This window comes from Seriola dumerili, unplaced genomic scaffold (assembly GCF_002260705.1).
Source record: "Seriola dumerili isolate Sdu_G_001 unplaced genomic scaffold, Sdu_1.0 BDQW01000465.1, whole genome shotgun sequence".
NCBI lineage: Eukaryota > Metazoa > Chordata > Actinopteri > Carangiformes > Carangidae > Seriola > Seriola dumerili.
Window position 1 is genome coordinate 1,235,727 of NW_019174720.1, and position 12,572 is coordinate 1,248,298.

Genomic DNA, 12,572 nt, shown 5'->3' on the forward strand with positions numbered 1-12,572 from the left:
TTTCACTCAGAAAAAATAGTAAGCTAGAACAAGAACGGTTAACAAGCAAGCATGAGAGGAACGAACTCTAACATTAGTATTACAAGAAAAAAGACAGCTCATGACTGTATAAACACAGAGCTTACTGGGGATTCAGAGCCAGAACAGTGTATAGTTATTTCTCTTATGATGGCATGATGATAAATTACAAATCTGCTTTCATCAGATTTGATCAAATATATTTTGTCTACAAACAGGGGGCGAAGGGAGGGAATAAAGAATGGAAAATCAAGAGGTCCCCAACCCACAATTGTATACAACATATTTTACGTGATATGCCACAAAGTGCTGTCCCATTTCTCTTTATACCATTTTGAACCCTTGCAGCCTTTCACACTCAATTCATGATCGACTGACGTTAGTTAAGTCTGTGAATGTTCAGGGCTTAGGCCTTAGAAGGTCAGGTTTTCGTAATTTTGACACTTCTTTGAATCCTTGAAGGTACCACTCCGTTTGTAGTCCATAGCAACGGTGCGCTCAATTTATTCACCTGTGAAGCAGTCCGTCAGACGAGACCAGCAGTGAAACGCAGACGTCTGACACAGTCTCTGTCCAAACGAGAAACTGAAACATATTTAACCGCGGTACATCCTCATCACAGTTTTACGAAATTAACATAATTAGTCCGGAGAGAACAAACTGCCAATGTAAGTCAATTTTTTTTTTTATCACGGCTATCCCTCAGTTAAAATTAATGAATTTGAATTGATTCACTGATCCGCCAAGAAGCCAACTGTTGAAATAGGGTGATACGCCAATTATCTAACGTAATTAACAGAATGTAGACTTTGCTAATCCCAACTGTTGAACAAGACAGCGTTAGGCTAGCTAGCTAAATGCTAACTGTTCCAGTTAGCGCCAACGTCGCAAAGAAAAAACAAGTCTATTAGCTTACCTGTTTGGTGGAAGGAATAAACCGAACAGAAACTTTGTAAACACATGAGAGCAGAATGACCGAGGGACAGAGGATGTGAAGCTATAATGTAAACTGTTATGAAGTAGGGAAGAGGTGAAGGTAAAGTAAAGGTTAGTACATGAAGTCAATGGTAAATGATAACCCAGTGGTAAATTTGATTTTATCACAGTTTTTACAATTGCTAACACACAATTCGTGGAACCTTTCACACTTTTCTCAGAACTGTAACACCAAACCCAATGGTCAACTGGATTCACGAAACCTCTGACTTTCCTTAAAAGAATCAATCACCTCAAAACTGTTTATCTGTGCTCAAAGTCAAACACTGTTTTCAGATCATACACAAACACAATCAAACTAACTGAGCGTTCATTACACACTACATAGAAAAATGGAAAACACAGTATGTAGTTCCAGAAACTCTTTGTAATAGACTAAAGGCATTTTTATTTTCACAACTCAGTTACAATATTGTCTAAAGTAGGTAATAAAGTGTTGAATGTCTGCATTCAGCACTTACAAACAGTAAAACTTCAGAACACAAAAGGCAAAAAGGACAAAGACAAATGAAAAGCACATTACACTGTTAACATAACTGCTAAATCAAACTCGAGAAGTGATTCATTCAGCCTCAGTATCGCATCTTTGTACTTTACTGGACTGTCATACATGTGTTTGTATGTATAAATATATATACTGTATATTCATACCAGATCTCATCTCTGAACCTCCTGATTATGCTGCCACAGAGGGTTGGTCTCTTTGTCCGGCTTCCCTCACTGTCATTCCATGAACAAGAACATGGTCTATTACAGTTGATCAGATTTCATCTGAAATCACTGTTCTTGGTCTTGCTCTTCCTCATCCTCCTCTTCTTCCTCTACTTCTCCGATTATTTTCCTTCATTGTTTTTTTCAAACTTCAACCTTCAAAAGCCTGTGCACTCTGAACTGGTTCATATTGGTTTCATCACATCATTAGCAACAAGTGTGAACAGTTTTGAGTCGTTGTGTGTAAGCTATGACATCTGTGCTGTACTTGTGTTTAACTTCTGCTACCTGTGGTTACCATTATGCAGCACGAGTGCATCACAGTTCACAGTGTGTTTCAGTGAGTGAAAATGTCTTAAGAGTTTTGCAAAAAGGTGAAATGAGATCTGCAACTTGAATTTACCAGGTGAAAGGTCAATAAATGGGTTCAGCCCACTGAGGATTTGGTTCAGAGAATGGCATTCGTTTAGTGTTTTAGCAATTTAGAAAAACTTTAATTTCAAAGACAGTTGCAGTGAATTTCTGTCTAAATCCATTATTCATTACCATCTTTACATGTGACTAATTTGTGATTAAAACAGGTGCATGGTGGCGGGATGAATAGCCCTACTGTAGAGCTGAATACAATACAAAGCAAACAGGAACATGGCTCTGACAACCCTTCTTCTAAAGACTGTGGCTCTGAGAAGGACAGTGATATCCACCCTGGTTCTGCAGGGGCTCCTTTTTGGGCTGGCCCTCCTTCAGATGCCAGTGTGCCCCTCATACTCCCCCATCCTCAGCAGCACACCATCCAGCCAGGAATGGTGGACCCCCTCAGCTTAAGGTTTAATGTTCATTCATTCACTTCATTTCCACTGAATCACTGGTCATACATTCTTGTCCTGTTTGAGCCGTACTGTTGACTGTTGTAAAAAGTCCCTGAGCCCTCCATATGTTTGAAAAGAAATTCCTGAGGGAATCCATGTCCTATACACATTGTTTCACCTGCTTTAACTAAAATGTAAACAGCTGATGTAAATGTTACCTGGCTGAGTGTGATGAACTGATTGCAGGTTCCAGTGTTCATGTCAGTCCACTCAGTGTCAGATGACTTATCCAGACTACCTCCTGGACCAGTCGAGTCAGTATCACCTCCTCACCGGGTCAGTCCTCAGTCACTTCATGTGTGTGATTGTGTTCCACTGTAGCATGTTGGTCCATTAACTGATACAAAATGTCAGGTACCAGTAAACATCAATTCTTCAGCAAATGATAAAGTCTTTGTGCCAGTCAGTTTGCTATTTTTACTTTTGCGCCATCTGGTGTCACTGTTGAAAATGACACAAGGACACAGATGAACGAGCTGAGAGCTTTATGAAATGTCACACTTTCACTGGCATTGTTTAAGTATCTTGAAACAAAAACATGTATCATCAGAATGATTTGAAGGATGCTGTTATCACGTAACATTTCTACACATAGTCCCTTTTTCATTTGGATCACGTATATAAACTTAGTCTACATCAAGTGATCAGACTTTAAATGAACAGACTCTAGTATTTTCCAGTACTGGAATCATACCAGTGTTGCAGGGCCGAACAAGGTAAGATTTAATATCACGGGGGTCTGACCCATGCTTGAGTGTGTGCAGACCTACATAGGTGGGGAATGATGTGTATGGAACAGTAAAGTGACTTCAGGCGTCCTTGGTTTCCTCAGGCCTGTGCCTGGCCCAACAGAAAGCAGCCATCACAGCTCGTTCTCTGCTCCTTGGTTTACTAACGAACCCATTCTCTGCAGCATGATGCCGGTGAGGTCAAACATTTACAATCATACAAGTGCTTTGGATTAATACAGAATTATACAATGCTCGTTTGTTTTTATGTGTGTGTGTGAGTTTGTCTTGTGTGTTTTAGGGGGACTTGCACTCTCCTCTCGTCAGTATCTGTCCACCACAGGCCATGGACCATCAGCAGGTTCAGGAGGGATTGACTGAAGTCACATCCCACATCACACAGCCTGTAAGTTCTACCATCATCTACTATCTACCATCAGAAATATGAGTAAGACTCATTGAGTTTAGTTTCATTGTGTTCAAATACAGCTAATACTGTCTGCTAGTATGTAAACCTGAGGGACACTGGTTTCATAATTTGGTTGTAAGGGAAGTAGACCTGGCCCTGGCATGTATGCATGTCCAATGTTTTATAGAAATTGAATAAGCTTCCAGATTATACTTTAGACTATAGTTGAGGAGAAATCTTACAGACACTTTTTATTATAGATGCATGACCATGAAAGCATCATTTTAATGTTAATTTTAACATCATTTTGATTACTTTATGTACTGCTGGATAGTTTCCTCTACAATGATGCATCATATTTTGTTAGTGGATACATTATGTATCTTAAAGTAAATGTAGTGACGTCGACATGAGGCAGCATAAAATGAAATTTTATAAGTAAAGTGGAAGTTCCTCACTTGACTTGACTTCAATTTAATGGAGCTCATAGACGCTCAGTACACAGTGTCAGCGACATCATCAATGAATTGTTCATGTCAGGGGAGCACAGAAAAAAAACAAGGTAAATGCCTGGATCGACAGCAACCAGTAACATCCTACCACTGGTACCACAAAGTAACAAAGTACATTTACTCAAGTATTATGCATAATCACAGTTACATGTATTTTACTTGATATTTCCCTTTGATGCAGCTGTTTACTTCTCCTCCACAAGTAAAGGAGGATCCAGTTAGTTTATTGTTCTACATTTATTTGACAGTTTGTTACTAGTTTTCTTGCAGATTCAGATATTACACTCAACTAGGGCTGGGACGATTATCCGACGTAATCGACGTTGTCGATTATAAAAATGATTCGACGTGGAATTTTAGTGTCGACGCGTCGTGTAAAACCACACAGGGTAAATGTTCATAGAACAAAACCGGAACTTTCTAATGGGACCGTTTATATCCATCGTCTTTGGTTTACCCGGATACAAGTGCAACAAGTGGAGCAACACGCGGCAAAAAGGCTCGCACACGGTCCTGCAAAGTTTGGGAATACTTTAATCTTGACACCAACAGTGTGGTAGTCTGCAGACTCTGCAAAGTGCATCTTCATTTGTGTGTGTGTGTGTGTTGGACGGGGCAAATTGTTATATTAAATGACTAACTGGAAAATAATTGCAATAACATTACTGTTAGGTTAATAAAAAAAAAAAAATCGTTAGATTAGTCGAATAATCGAAAAAATAATCACTAGAGTAATCGTTTAAAGAATAATCGTTTGGGACAGCCCTACACAAGACTGTAACAAAGTGTTTTCACAGTGTGTTAATAACAGTATTACTTCAGTAAGAGATGTAAGTGCTTCCTCTACTACTCGTAGTACCAACATTATCAATTGGAGAAAGAGTGAAAATAAGTTATGACAGAGGCGCCATTTCTGAGTTGGCCCTAGGGCCCGCAAATCCCTTAATCCACACCTGGCATTCAAAGAAGAGTGAAGCAAATAACTGGAGATATGTTAACAGAGGTTGGTGTATTCAGCTGGAGTTTCCAAGGTCATTCATTGTGCAGTGGTAATCTTTGTGTGCAAAATTTTCCATGCCTGAAAAGCAGGCGGAGATATAGCAGACATTGAATTTACAAAAGTCACAGGGAAAAGAAACGTGACCTAACCCTAATTCTTCAGCAAAAATCTGAACATGATTGACAGACAGAGAGGTGGTTAAATAGACTAATAAAACAGATGACTAAAAACTAAAAAAGAATTACAGAAGAACAATATCCTATATACATAATATGAGATCAGTACACAGTATGATGATAAAAGTAGGGCTACAGCTAACAATGATTTTCATCACGAATTAATTTGTGGATTATTTTCTCAAGTAATCCTTTAATCTATAAAATATCAGAAGAAAAGCCTGTTACAGTTTCCCACTGTTCAACGGGATCTTCTTAAATGTCTACAGTCCACAACCCAAAGTTACCTGCTTCCTGTCTGACATAGGGCTGAGAAAAAGACAGAGAATGTTTGGTATTTCTGCATGAAAATTGACTTGAGTTATTATCAAAATAGATGCCAATAATTTTATGATAATCTTAAAATGATCATAAAACAATTCAAGTCTTCCCTTTGTCTGTGTAGGTGGTGTGTAATGTGACTGGAGGTGGACAGGTGGTGCTGGTTAACCACTGTGAGCCAGGACCTGTGTTCCTCACCCTGGAGTCTGCACCGCCACACAGAGATGACGGCCCAGGTCAGGTTAAAGGTAGGTTTCACTTTAGTTTGTGCCAGGTAGAGATGAAACAATGTAAACATGTTACATCATGACTACAGTGATCAAAATGATCACAGTTATCACTATTATCGCGGTGTTGTTAAGATGTGCTGAAAATGTTAAAAAAGTGACAAAACACAACCTGAAATCATTTCAACAAGTGAATGTTTGCATTTAAACAGTAAAATAATAAAATGTCCAACACAGCTGTGTCACAGATGACCAGGGACCAGTAGCAGTACTGGGTTTGCCTGCCGCATGCCCTCTCTCTAAACAAGGGAATAGTAAATTATATTCATTATAATTTGTAATGAAAAGTGCATAAAATCACTTATATCTGAAAAATGTAAATCCTACAGAAATTAAAGGTGACAGACAGCTGGCCCATAGTGAAACATTTCACATAGTCAAAAATCATTGTGATGTCACCGCCATGTGTCCAGTTATTGATGTTGTATTGGACTAATACTTTTTTAGCTATATTTTTTCTTATATGTTCATGTCCCTTGTTTTGACCATGATGACATGACATTTCGTGCTTATCAGTGATCCATAAGCATACAGCAGCAGTTTGCAGCAATCACACTGTAGTTCTTCAGAAAATGCAGATGTTGTAGTTAAATCTAGGTTTCTGTAGTAATCATCTTTTCTTTTGTATTTACCAGCAATGAGTGTGTCAGGGACCCACAGCCAGGTAAGAGAGCAAAGTTTGTTCCATTTATACCAAGAAACCAACTGTCCCCCAGCCCCAGTTCTATCTTTACCATGACTGAGTGTTATTCATGTTTTACAATTTTTCACAATTGCTAAAACACATTTCTTGAAACCTTCCATGCTTTTGTCAAAACTGTAACACAAAACTCAATTGTCAAACTACATTCACCAAACCTCTGACTCTTCTTGCAAAATCAAACCATCACCTCAAATCAGCTTTATCTGTGCTCAAAATCAAACACACTGTTTTCAGATCCTACATAAGCCAATCAAAATAAAAACGCCACTGAGCCTTGAAACCTTCCAATTCAAAAAAAAAAATGTAATCATTCATTCATATATATCGCTCCCAGCACCACCAGACAGCTTGTCCCCTGTATGAGTCCAGAGATCAGACAGCCAACATGCAGCCTCAAGCCCCTCCAGCACGGTGAGAACTGTGGAACTGATTCAAAAATGTGATTCCTGCCTCCACCACACAGAGTAAGACAACAGAAACATCTACATGCAAACTGTTAGGGGTGTAACGGTGCGCACAACTCACATTTCAGTACATACCTCGGTTTTGAATTCATGGTTTGGTGTGTTTTATTATGAATTTAACTTGTAAACTTGTAACCCAGTGGAAAACTGGCCATAATTTCAAATTGGATAACTTGTTGATGACTTGACAAGAAATGCACATAAAGGCACATTTCTTAAAAAAATATTTAAGTCATCTAGGTTTAATTGGTATTGCTGCAATCTACTAACAAGAGTTGAAGTGCTTCAGAAGGTTATCAAATAAATAAGAGATAATTAACAATAAAATAAAGATCCATTAAAGTGCAGTATGCAGAAATTTATTGATACATTGACTCAATTCTCATGTAATTGTTTTGTGTTCTATTCTCATTCTCTACTCCTGCAGGATCATTTACTTTTCCATTCATATGGTCAGTCTATTACAAATCATGCATTTATGGTTAAATACACAATTTAGGTCTTTGAGACACAGTGAACAAAGGACCAAAGGATTTTATTTTGAAAAAGAAGGATGAATATATTAGGCTACCTTTTCAAAATCATTGTGAAATATCTGTAGTTATTAGTATGCACTATCAAAGCTGATGATAGTCAAGCGATCATTTTTACATCTGTAAAGTCTTAGAAAACTATCTCACTAGTCATCAGTAGTATAATGGAACTGGCACTGTGGGGCCACATTCACTAATAATCTGTGTGTGCTCATTGTCCTAAATATTGTGAAACAATGAACCAGGAGACCTCACTGTGGTTTGTATGTCTCCATGCTGGCAACAGCCAGAGCTGGAGTCGTTATGTTTTCTCATCCATCCGTCCCATTGTTGTGAATGTGATATCTCGGGAACGCTGTGAGGGAATTTCTTCAAGTTTGGAGCAAATGTTCATTTGGATTCAAGGGATGATCTGATTAGAATTTTGTGGTCAGGTCAAAGGTCACTGTGAGCTTTCAAAACACATCTTTGGCCATAACTCAATAATTCATACACTCATTATAACACAATTTAACACAAATATCCAACAGGATAAAGTGATGACATTTTATATCCAAACAGTCAAAGGTCAACTTCACTGTGACACTATAATGTTCTGTTCATTATTCAGCGCTGTAACTCATCAACCAAAGAACATATTTCCTGCCACTTGACTGGTTGGTGGAGGCAGTGATTGTAGTTCACTGTGTTTGTATGTATCAACATGTCGGTACTCAGTAGCAGATAGTAGTGTTATACGGTACATTGAGCTTATATAATGTGGACTTGAAACACAGTTATACTGTATTCTCTTCTCTTATCCCTCCAGAGCTGTTGGAAGTTTGTGTGAATCAAAGTCCAGGAAACCCTGTCACTGTACCAGATCCCAGTGCCTCAAACTGTGAGTAGACCATCTTTGCACTTCATTTGTATCTAACACTGTGAAAGAGCAACTTCTCACTGTAAGGGATATTTACTGAAGATTTAGTTTTTAACTAAACTGTCAAATTACCTTTGTCTCATTCTCTATTTCAATCAAATTTGCACAAGAGAGGCAGAAAGCACACACACACACACGCACACACACACTTGAAAATTATTATGTCATTTTATGGAGTTTAATACGTATCTGTGTGTGACTGTCTCTTTCAGCTACTGTGAGTGTTTTGCCAATGGAGTAATGTGCAACAACTGTGACTGCTCTAACTGCCACAACAATGTAGAGCATGAGATGAAGCGGCACAAGGCCATTAAGGTTTGCATTGCTTCTGTTAAACACATATTGAACTTTAATGATGTATTTGTATGGCAGAAGTGCTTTACAGTAAGTCTGTAATATGCCAGAAAATATTTGAGTAAAATAAATGAAGCAGCTAATGAATGAAAAGAGACTAAATAAAACAGCATGAAAACATTGATATATGATTACCAATCTTAACATTAGGACCCAACTTAGATCACCACATTAGTAACCAACTACAACTAATAATAGAAAAATAATAACGTTGAATAAGTATGCAGTGACACCTTTATTGAAATAACATTTGAATGTCAGTAAATGATAAAATGAATGAATGATGAATGAAGGACCAACGCACAAATTATATCAAATTAATGAACGAAATCCAATTATAAACAACCACTGGTCTTTTACAAACTGAAATCAATGTGAAAATAAAGCAATGTAAAGTTTAGAAGTTAAAGAAATCATTAATAAATAAGTCAATATTAATTAGTTGATAACGCAATAGTGGGAGGAGTTATTTCCGGTTCTCCTGGTTGCAGAAGTAAAACTCCCATTCATTTTTCCTACAAACAGATATCATATGATTCACAGTTTGAGAATCAGTATGAAACTCTTTTTCACTCCTGTCCACATGATTAAACTGTATAATAAAATTTAAGATACAAGCTTGTGTCGAAAGTGTATTTTGACAAGAAGCATCACAGAACTTAAAACTCTATCACAGGGGTTTTCAACTGGTTTTGTCCCAGGGACCACCATTATAACCAAGAAGCAACTCAGGGACCACTGCTTTGGCGGATGTTTGTTTTATTTTGCACCAAGCTTAAAATTAAGGAGGATAGACCTATACAGGCTATTTATTTGCATCAGTGTATGTCTATTTATTTGCACCTTGTGCTAAAAAGAAAAACAGACAAGTAGTAATGAACGGAAATAATATGTGGGAAGCCAAGAGGGCTTATAATATTACAAAGTTCACTCTCACTCTGTGGGACAAGGGCTGAGTTTATAGTTTTCTTACCCATCAGTGGGATTTCTGGGCATGGTGAGTTGCACACAGTCTGTCTATTCGTGGCAATATGGTGGATAGGCACAATCTCATGTCACTTTCAGGCTTCAATCTTGACCTGTACTTGTTCTTCAGGTAGGCCAGTGTGGAAAATCCACTCTCACAAAGATAAGTAGTTGCAAAAGGTAACAGAGAGTTGACTGCCTTTGCTGCAAGTGCTGGATATTCTGCCTGACAACCCACCCAGAACTTCACAAGGGGCTGTGTTTCATACATGTTCCTCTTGACAGAGTCTGTGGATAGTTCAATCAGTTGATCCTCTTCTATGGCAGATAAGTTTGACCCTGCTGCTGCGTTATCACTGAATGGGAGCAGGATCCATTTGCTGTTACAGCGCCACTGATCAGATTCATCAAAGTACTTTTGGAATTGGAGCACAAGCTTCCTCAAATGGACACTAATAATGTCCTTAATATCAGTACTGTCAGAATATTCCTCAATTGATGGAAACATAGCCAGGTTACCCTCTTTTAATCTTTCTATCCATCGGTTCACTTTTTTAGTGAATGCCTCCATTTTTTCATACATCTGTAAGACGTTTGCATTTCTGCCTTGCATGGAGCTGTTCAACTTGTTTAGCTCTGCAAAAAGATCAGTGAGATATGCCAGCTTAGTAAGCCACTCAGTGTCACAAAAGTTATCAGCCAGTTCGTTGTGTTTGTGCTCTCTTAAAAAGTCATGGATTTCACTGCGCAGTTCAAACACGCGCTCCAGCACGGAGCCGCGCGACAGCCAGCGCACCTCTGAATGATAGAGGAGAGAGTCGTGCTCGCTTCCTGAGCCCTCACAAAGAGATGAAAACAGACGTGTATTTAATGCCTTTCTTTTGATTAGGTTTACTGTCTTTACAACAGAATCAAACACACTGCTGAGTTCAATACTTAGCTCTTTGGAGGCCAGGGACTCACGGTGTATCATGCAATGTGTCCAAATTATCCCAGGCGCTGCTTTCCTTATGTGCGCAAGCAATCCAGTCTGATAGCCACTCATTGCTCGGGCTCCATCACTGCATAACGCCACACAGTTTTGCCAGGAGATATCGTTGTCTTTAAAAAAGTTGTCAATGACTGTAAATATTTCTGCGCCTGTTGTGCGCCCTGGCAGTGGTTTACAAAAAAGGAACTCCTCGCACATAGTGCCACTGTCCTCAAACCGCACAAACGCCAGGAGTTGCGCATAATTGGTAATATCCGTAGTCTCATCAATTTGAATTGAGAATCCTTGAGCTGATCTTAGTTTCTCTATAAGCTGCGTTTTAACGTCATCAGCCATTTCCACAATCCGACGTGCGATAGTGTTATCTGACAAGGGGATGGTTTTTAATTTGTTTGCACAGTCTTCACTTCCCATGGTTGTACACATATCCACAGCTGCTGGCAAAATAAGTTGTTCGGCGATTGTGTGGGGTTTTTTACATTGTGCAACTCTAAGTGCCACCTGGTATGAGGCCTTAAGAGCATTTTCACTGCTTGTTGCACTCTTTTTCATGAGTGTCTGCTGTCCCTTAAAAATACGCAGCATTTCTTCAAAATACTGGATAGGCTTGCCTTTCAGTGAACTATGGTGGGTCTCCAGATGCCGCGTTAGTTTTGAGGGCTTCATTGCTTCATTTGACAGGCGTGCCGAGCATATGAAACATACTGGAATCTCATCTCCTGCTTTGTTGGTGGTGAAAGTGAATCCAAGTTTAAAATACTTTTCTGCATCATATTTTCTTTTTGCCGGTCTCTCCCTCTTACGTTTCCTTGAGTCCTTCTCTTGGGGGGCTGGTTCTTCAGGGGGGGCGTCTGGTTCTTCAGTCTCCTCTGTGACTGTCGTTCCAGCGGAGGCTGCAGTCTCAGCCTGCTCTGCAGGTTTTTTCCTGACAACAAATCGGTCCATGATTTCCATTTACAATTTCACGGACCACCTGCAATACCGCCACGGACCACCAGAGGGCCGCGGACCACCGGTTGACAATCCCTGCTCTATCACATGCACTGCTAGTGGGAAGGAGCTAAAGATTATCACTCTGAGAAACACTTCTGGAACCAGAGGCCCCTCTCACCGTGCACCTCAACAAGTATCAGATAAAAACATCAGGGACAAAGACAAAAGGAAAAGTACATTAAATATCTGCAAAGTGCAGCAGGGTGCTGATAGTGACAGTAATACTGGTGATACATATAATTATCCGTCTGTGGGATGGTTTAGAATGGTTGACTGCTGTGTGAGCCGGCTGTTGCTGGCTGCTGGTGTTTGATCTGCAGCAGATGGACATGGTGAGTCAAGTTGACAGCACTGATCACCCTAATAGGTGTTTCAGCCAAGGTGATGGGTGTCACACTATTAGTGGATCTGATTCAGCAGCACAGTTACTGGAAAACACTCACAGGGAGACACGCTTTCTCTCACACTCCGCTGTGTGTAACACACACTCTTTTTGTCACTTGTGAGGACAGTGTATTGACTTACTTCAACTTCATAGAGGTCTAATCACAAACATCGCATGACAAACACAACCATCACCCTGACCTTAAATAGGGCGGGATGATTGATCTAATTTTATTTT